The 8,979-nt window shown below is 32.7% G+C and overlaps 1 long non-coding RNA gene across 13 annotated transcripts; it reads right to left on the reverse strand.

Annotated features, from left to right (window-relative positions):
• On the reverse strand, positions 1–7,791 carry LOC127725801 (uncharacterized). Of its 13 annotated transcripts, none has more exons than XR_007993189.1 (8): positions 7,702–7,787; positions 1,841–2,055; positions 1,654–1,772; positions 1,382–1,585; positions 1,110–1,177; positions 821–1,041; positions 566–684; positions 1–293 (listed from the first exon to the last, which is right to left on the reverse strand). It is a non-coding gene; the product is annotated as an uncharacterized LOC127725801 (long non-coding RNA). The 13 variants fall into 13 exon arrangements; XR_007993197.1 differs by lacking the exon at positions 1–293 and adding an exon at positions 302–361 and having other exon boundaries at positions 634–684; positions 7,702–7,789; XR_007993196.1 differs by lacking the exon at positions 1–293 and having other exon boundaries at positions 436–684; positions 1,382–1,449; positions 1,518–1,585; positions 7,702–7,791.
• Positions 7,792–8,979: the final 1,188 nt, after the last annotated feature.

An 8,979-nucleotide genomic window follows, 5' to 3' on the forward strand; every position in this document is an offset into this window, starting at 1 on the left:
TTTTGTCCATTGGACACTATGCTCTGCCTGCACTACCACAATTCCATATTTAGTGAACAGCAAAATTTTCCAAACCCTTAAATGGCATATATTTAAAAAAGTTCACATCATAATGAACATGCGATCTCATTAAGTTTCAAGTTGATGTGACCATAACTTCAAGGTTAAATTCTTCAAAACTTAGATGGGGCATAAAAATTAATGTGGTGACAGACACACAGACTGGAAAACCTGGTCCTAACAACTTACATGTGACAGAAACACAGACTGTAAAACCTAGTCTCCCCTTCTACCTTAGACAGGTACTAACAACTTACATGTGACAGAAACACAGACTGTAAAACCTATTCTCCCCTTCTACCTTAGACAGATCCTAACAACTTACATGTGACAGACACACAGACTGTAAAACCTAGTCTCCCCTTCTGCCTTAGACAGATCCTAACAACTTACATGTGACAGACACACAGACTGTAAAACCTAGTCTCCCCTTCTGCCTTAGACAGGTCCTAACAACTTACATGTGACAGACACACAGACTGTAAAACCTAGTCTTCCCTTCTACCTTAGACAGGTCCTAACAACTTACATGTGACAGAAACACAGACTGTAAAACCTAGTCTCCCCTTCTACCTTAGACAGGTCCTAACAACTTACATGTGACAGACACACAGACTGTAAAACCTAGTCTCCCCTCCTACCTTAGACAGATCCTAACAACTTACATGTGACAGACACACAGACTGTAAAACCTATTCTCCCCTTCTACCTTAGACAGGTCCTTACAACTTAAATGTGACAGAAACACAGACTGTAAAACCTATTCTCCCCTTCTACCTTAGACAGATCCTAACAACTTACATGTGACAGACACACAGACTGTAAAACCTAGTCTTCCCTTCTACCTTAGACAGGTCCTAACAACTTACATGTGACAGACACACAGACTGTAAAACCTAGTCTTCCCTTCTACCTTAGACAGGTCCTAACAACTTACATGTGACAGAAACACAGACTGTAAAACCTAGTCTCCCCTTCTACCTTAGACAGGTCCTTACAACTTACATGTGACAGACACACAGACTGTAAAACCTAGTCTCCCCTCCTACCTTAGACAGATCCTAACAACTTACATGTGACAGACACACAGACTGTAAAACCTATTCTCCCCTTCTACCTTAGACAGGTCCTTACAACTTAAATGTGACAAAAACACAGACTGTAAAACCTATTCTCCCCTTCTACCTTAGACAGATCCTAACAACTTACATGTGACAGACACACAGACTGTAAAACCTAGTCTTCCCTTCTACCTTAGACAGGTCATAACAACTTACATGTGACAGACACACAGACTGTAAAACCTAGTCTTCCCTTCTACCTTAGACAGGTCCTAACAACTTACATGTGACAGAAACACAGACTGTAAAACCTAGTCTCCCCTTCTACCTTAGACAGGTCCTAACAACTTACATGTGACAGACACACAGACTGTAAAACCTAGTCTCCCCTCCTACCTTAGACAGATCCTAACAACTTACATGTGACAGACACACAGACTGTAAAACCTATTCTCCCCTTCTACCTTAGACAGGTCCTTACAACTTAAATGTGACAGAAACACAGACTGTAAAACCTAGTCTCCCCTTCTACCTTAGACAGATCCTAACAACTTACATGTGACAGACACACAGACTGTAAAACCTAGTCTCCCCTTCTACCTTAGACAGGTCCTAACAACTTACATGTGACAGACACACAGACTGTAAAACCTAATATCCCCTTCTATCTTAGACAGGTCCTAACAACTCACATGTGACAGAAACACAGACTGTAAAACCTATTCTCCCCTTCTACCTTAGACAGATCCTAACAACTTACATGTGACAGACACACAGACTGGAAAACCTAATCTCCCCTTCTATCTTAGACAGGGCATAACAATTTAAAATATTCACATAAATTTTTAAAGGCAGTTTCTGCCTTTATGCTGTCATGTAGATGCCATATATACTGTCACTTACCAGCGTCAACAGGTCATCATGTATACTACCCCTGCAAAATGTTGAAGATTGAATTAGATTACCGGTATTCTTCAACTTTGTTAAATATCCTGTGTTTTATATTTTAATAAATTTTGGGGAAAACAGTAATTTTATAAATATATGTACATCCTTGATCAGAGATGTAAAATAAATTGTAAACCATATTACTGTAAATTATTCCAGATGCTTGATTCCATATTAATTGGGAGTTAACAAGTTTGTCTTTTTCATTGCTATTTTATACTTGAGTTGTTCAAGATAAGGGCAAAGTATGTCATTTTACTGAAAATAATTTTATTTCATTAACATTCAATAATAACAGTTTTTAAATGAATTGAAATATATATGCAGCTGCTGAGGGGAATGTGAAATATCAAGATGAAATAGCAAGATTTTTTTAATGACTTCATTTCTTACAATGGTCAGGATATTGTTGTTCAGTCATGTTTATGTAGTAGCAATGTGCTAGACATCAATCTATAACACGAAAACAGAAGAAAACATTATAACAATCAAAGTTTACATGGTTTTACAGGAGGAAAACAAACACATCCTGGAAATCACTTTTTTAATTTATAGAAACAGGAAAGAATATAAAGACCTTAATCACAGAATGAACAAAGAGAAAACTGGGCCAAAAGTGTCTACTACATTATCAATATAAGAATAATATTGCTTGGAAAGTAGGACAAAACAAGCTGAAAATTCCAATATAACAATGATTTCCATAGTATAATTGACTTTTGTCACCAATAACAAGATAAATAGCCAATACACACAGAGAAACTGATAATATCACAACAACCTGAAGGAGTCAGAGGAAAAAATGATATAATTTGTCACTCACAAAATATTGCTTCCAGCTTAACGAGGATTTATTACAATTCTAAGACTACAGGAAAACACAGTCAATTGAAACATTATGCTTTTACCACATAAATCTGGTTCTTTTATTAATAATGGTTTTAAATCTTTTGACAAGTGAAGTAATAAAATGACGGTGCACTTTAAAAACAAGAAAATACAGTGTGCTTCATTTCTTAGTATAGCCAAGTAATCTCTTATATGCAGTTTTAATGAAGTAAGAACTCAAAGGAAACTTAGACCCTCTTCAACTAATTTCGTGAACTCTCTTAAGGACATTGACCCTTCTAAACTAAATCTATGAAATCTTTCACAGGACACTGACTTCCCTCAACTTAATCCATGAAATAACCATACTCAGTATGTCTGATACTGTTAGAAACCAACAAACTAACTCCTCAGCATCTTAGAAAATCTAAATACCTTTGAGATACCTTTATCACAACACTGCAATCAGTTATCCTGAGACAGAATATGGTGGTCATGTCTAATGACAGATGAGGTTTTCCACCAAACATATTGAGGATGGACATAAATGGTCTATTGCTCTTTAAATTGGTACCTGTGTAATTGTCAAATTTCAATTGAATTTCCTGTTCTTTTAAGTTTTCACCCATTTATTCTATTTACATATTATATAACGGTAACGCATGAATAGCTAACACAATTTTCATATTTTCATTTTGTTTTTTTTTTTAATATCATACCAATTTTGTCTTTTTCCGCCAAGTTCATTTAACCTTGAAACTTGCAATGAAAAGAATCCAATAATCTGAAACATGACCATCATGCTAACATAAAAATTATCATATTTTACGAAGTAATGATCTGGAAAATAGGACTCATTTTTTTACAATAATTTACCTTATAACATGACTGCATTAAGCTCTTTCTGGTAACTTTAATAAAAATTATCATATTAATAGTTATTATTTTTTATGACTAAATTCATTCCACACAAGTGAAAGACTCACACAGTTCGAATTTTTCTTATTAAATAGCAATAGCAATTATCCTATGGGAATTATCTTTGATGAATAACATCAAATATTACAAACATGTAAAAATGGACTAAATAGACTTGTACTTTAGCATAATAAAAAGCCTGAAATGGTTAAAAAAAATCTTACAAAACCTTAGTTTCCTCGATTGAATTATTTCATATTTTTCATGTCAGGGCCTTTTATAGCCGACCATACGGTATGGGTTTTTCTCATTGTTGAAGGCTGTACGGTTGCCTATAATTGCTTACATCCACTTCAATTGAATTTTGGTGGATAGTTGTCTCATTAGCAATCATACCACCTCTCCTTATTTTCATTTTGTTCAATTTGTCTTTTCTTTATCAATGTCAATGTCAATGTCCTGAATTTAATAGGTATGTTCTTCTGTTGTGTTGTTACACCACTGTCCCAGGTTAGGGGAGGGTTGGGGTGCCCACAAACATTTTTAAGCCCACCACATTCTTTATGTGCCTGTTCAAAGTCAGGAGCCTGTAATTCAATGGATATCGTTCGTAGCTGTCTATCATATTTGTTTTTTATTTATTGTTTTGCACATAAATCAGGCTATTAGTTTTCTCATTTGAAATGTTTTGCATTTGTCATTTAGGAGCCTTTTATAGCTAAGTTATGTAGTATGTAGCATAGGTTTTGCTCATTGTTGAAGATGGTACACCATACAGTGACCTATATATAGCTTACCTTTTTACATCATTTGGTCTCTGGTTGAGAGTTGTTTCATTGGCAATTAACCACATCTTATTTTTTTTATACAAACCCCCAAAATGCTGTTTTTTGAAAGATAAGTAAACAAAAGCCTAATGTCAAAGACACACATAATACATTGTCCTTAGCATTGGCTAGTTTGTATGTATATATTATGGAGGTTGTTAGCCTGATTGTGAGTATCTAATAGTCTATTTGCTAATTCAGTAATTAATCCTGCAATGAGATAGTCAGTTGTGGATTTGTCTAAATTAAGAGGGACATATTAATTTCATTGACATTGACAATGAAGAGCTAGCAGAAAGAGCAAATTTATCTGAGTAATCTGTGTTTAATCTTTTAAGTCTTTCATGAATTACATTTAATGCTTTTTTATGCTTAAATTTGATATCAAGTTATATTTGCATTAAAAAATTGGTTAAAATGACTATATAACACTTTCAATTTATCATTCTTTGAGTAACAGCAGCCCATTTTGTCCCGTTAAGAACCAGTCTACAATTGACAAAGGGAAACAACTTGTGTTAAAGGCGTGTTATAACTGTCAAATCTGTAATTGGTAATAGACCATTAGACCAAGATATTATGGTTAACACACAAATATAATAGTTTTTAATAATTCAGGAGGGGGTGTTTCAGCAATTTACCCTAATGTCATATGATAAAGCATGATAAATTCAGGATATACAATTATTTTTAATGACATCTTGGTATAATCTCTAGATGTCATATAATATGAAGAAATATTCTTACATTGAACCAATAAAAATTCACTATACCTGGTATAAGTTTACAAGAAGAATTTTTTTAGCAATTATTTACTTCTTCATACTAATCCTAACACCAATAGCATCTTCATAAGAAACAAATCTGATGTCATAATTAGGAGACAATTGGCTTCTCTACTGTGTCAAATTTTTCTATTAGCCAATCATTGATTACAGATTACCTGTGAGTGACCACTAATAGATCTATCAATATCCAGTAAGTAAGTAATCACCATCAGCGATACTGTTAGCCTGAGAAAACACTGATAAACAACCCAATGAACCAGTTAGCTCTTTCACAGAAATATAAAGAAATAAAATACAAAAATCAACCAGTACCATTTAAATCATTGACGCTTTAATCAACTTATTGACAACATGTAATAAATGGTTACAGGGATTTACTAATTTTCAGGACTTTTCCATTAAGATCGATGACAAAAATCACTTTCATAGAATGGTACTGCATATACCCTGGAGATGAAATAAATCACAGGGTGTAGATTACATTGAAATTAACATCTATCACACTGCTACTGGCCAATATTCAAAATGAACAGTGATGTATGAAAATGTTCCGTGACCAGAGGCTTAAATAAAATATCTCATTTTCTTACCATAGATCCATATTACAATCAATCATGTTTAGTAATATTGTCATGTAATTATTTCACCAAGTGTTACTCTGTCACCTATAATTTTAACAACTGAAGTTCAAAGGCTTAATATTTGGTATAATGGTGTGACCAATACTTTTTTGTTGAACAACATGACATCAAAATGAAATGTTGTCTTATAAATAAGAATTGTTTTTTGTAGCTTTTATAATAACATATTTATCCATTCATTATGACTCTTTGAGGCTAGTTCTCATCACATCATGCTTGAACTGTCTAATTTTTAAACAAGAATGTGTCCGTAGTACACGGATGCCCCACGTACTATCATTTTCTATGTTCAGTGGACCGTTAAATTGAGGTCAAAACTCTAATTTGGCATTAAAATTAGAAAGATCATATCATACACTGCTACTTTTGCATAGGTACTATTTCTGTACTAAAAATCTGCAGTACTGGAAATTTACTTTTAATATTTAGTACTATCTTTTTACTTTAATATTATTGTAATATTTAGGTACCTGTTTTTTACAGTACTTGATTTGTACTAAAAATTTTGGTACTTAAATGATACTAACAGTGATCGCCATTTTCCATGTTTGAAAATCATAACTTTAAGAGATTTGAAATAGACAAACTTTCAAAATGCTGAAAATGTAACGGTGTAACCAAAAATCTGCAGTACTTAAATTTCAAGTACAAATCATGTACTGTAAAATACAGGTACCTAAATATAACAATAATTTTAAAGTAACAAAAAAGTACTGAATATTAAAAGTAGATTTCCAGTACAACAGATTTTTGGTACAGAAATAGTACCTTTGCAAAAGTAGCTGTGTAGGGAACAATTTTTGTGTACTAAGTTTCAAGTTGATTGGACTTCAACTTCTTCAAAAACTACCTTGACAAAAAACTTTAACCTGAAGCGGGACAGACGGACGGACAGACGGACGGACGGACAAACAGACGGTACAACAGACGGACGAACGAACGAACACACAGACCGAAGAACATTATGCCCTTAGGTGGGGCATAAAAATGTCTCATGTTAACAGTGTATCAGGCAGTGGAGCCTCATATTCAGCATGCATTTCAGCTACAAATATGCTAATAATGCGAAGTTCAGTATACCAAAAAACAATGGTCTTTCATAAGTACTTGGTTTTCTGAATGTGTCATGCAACAGAACATCTTTTATAATATAAGTTCGAATTGGAAGAAATATTTATGGAATATTATTATCACTCGAAGACTTATTACAGTATTTGTTCTTAACAGAATAAAGAGTATAGAATATTTGTTCCAATGGGTATCAATAATATAGCATTGTTTATAACAATTAAAGTTATCAGAGGATCTTCTGTTAAATAGGAACAAATATTCATTGACAAATACTTAACATTAAGTGTTAACAACAGCATTATTACAGAAAAATAACACCTATGTCTCAATTCAAGACATCCTTTATATGGGACAAAATTCAAATAGAATAATAGAAAAACAAACGATGGGTATGCCCAGTATCCATCCATGACACAAATTCAGTACATGCACAGCAAAAAACACACAAAGCAAATAATAGAATGACTGCTTTACAAAAATGTATATTATTTTCTCCATGGCTCTGCCCCAGTTGTAGAAATTAGATCATGTCTACTTATAACATTACTGTAATACCTACTATAATCTTCAAATGATCTTGACTGCTGTCTTTTCAGAAACATCAAACTGTACCTGATAAAAATAAAAACAATTAAAAAACATTCATCATTAAGACAGTTACTAAGTGGTCTGCAGGCCAATAGTAGAGGATTCTTTTTGTTCAGTAACTTCTAATTATTTTTAAAAGAAAATTATATAGATTTTTACTGTTAATGCAAATAATTTCAAATATATGAATTTAAAGACAATGCATTTTTGGCAGGCTGATGAATCTATAATAATAAATAATTATGAATAATAAATACATATATCAAAATATATTTAAAGGTACCTATAACATTGGGGTACACAGACTGGTTTCCATTCAAGAAAGACCCCAAAAAAGAAATATATATAGTTTTATCCAAACTTTATTAAAGAAAAGTTGTACAGTCATAATATAAGCTTGTTCCAGAAATCGTAAGTTATACTTAAAGCTTCATTCATGTTACTAGCACAAGTATTTTTCTCATAAGATTTTTGTGAAAACAATCATAGATTGGTGTCAATGTTTGAAAAATAAAGTCGTTCATATAAGTCCTTCACTTTTCTTTAAAAAGTAGCATATATATAATGGCCAGATGGTGGCAGATTACTTCAACTTGACCTATAAACAATAAATCAAATGTATAAGAAAAAAGCATAAACAACAATACATTGTTTCATGTGAAATAAGTAGGGATTAACATGTTCATTGTTGTAAAAATAGATTTTTATGTCCATAAAGTTTTAAATAAATTGTTTTCTTCTGGACTTACTCACTTGATACAAATGGACTTAAGATTAAGTGCAGTCTGGCTTTCAATAAAAAGAGGGAGTCATAACTTTTGTACTGGACAGAGCTGTAGAAGATTTCAAACATATTTAATGGATTTATTAAGTTTTGAACCTTTCAATCTAATGATTCTTGATTGTTTATGAACAGTCAGTTGGACTTGATTTGTTGTTCATAATCTACGTTTACCATGTTTACACATTATCATTTAACAGTTTGACTGATTAAAAAGGTCTAACATGATTCTGTGGTCGTATATATTGATGGGTAGCTGTTTCATTCATGTATATATACATGATAATTACCACACATCTCCTTTTACTTTAACCATGATAATACAATAGTTAGAACCTCTGGACTTTCAAATTTAATACTTTTAACTGAAGTAGTTATTGAAATTTTACCAAGTTGAACTAATGTTTGTTAAGTTTGTACTTTACTTTGGCCACAGTGTAAGTTTTCATACATGCTACTAAAAATCTG

This window comes from Mytilus californianus, unplaced genomic scaffold (genome assembly GCF_021869535.1).
Source record: "Mytilus californianus isolate M0D057914Y unplaced genomic scaffold, xbMytCali1.0.p SCAF_15, whole genome shotgun sequence".
Taxonomy (NCBI): Eukaryota; Metazoa; Mollusca; class Bivalvia; order Mytilida; family Mytilidae; genus Mytilus; species Mytilus californianus.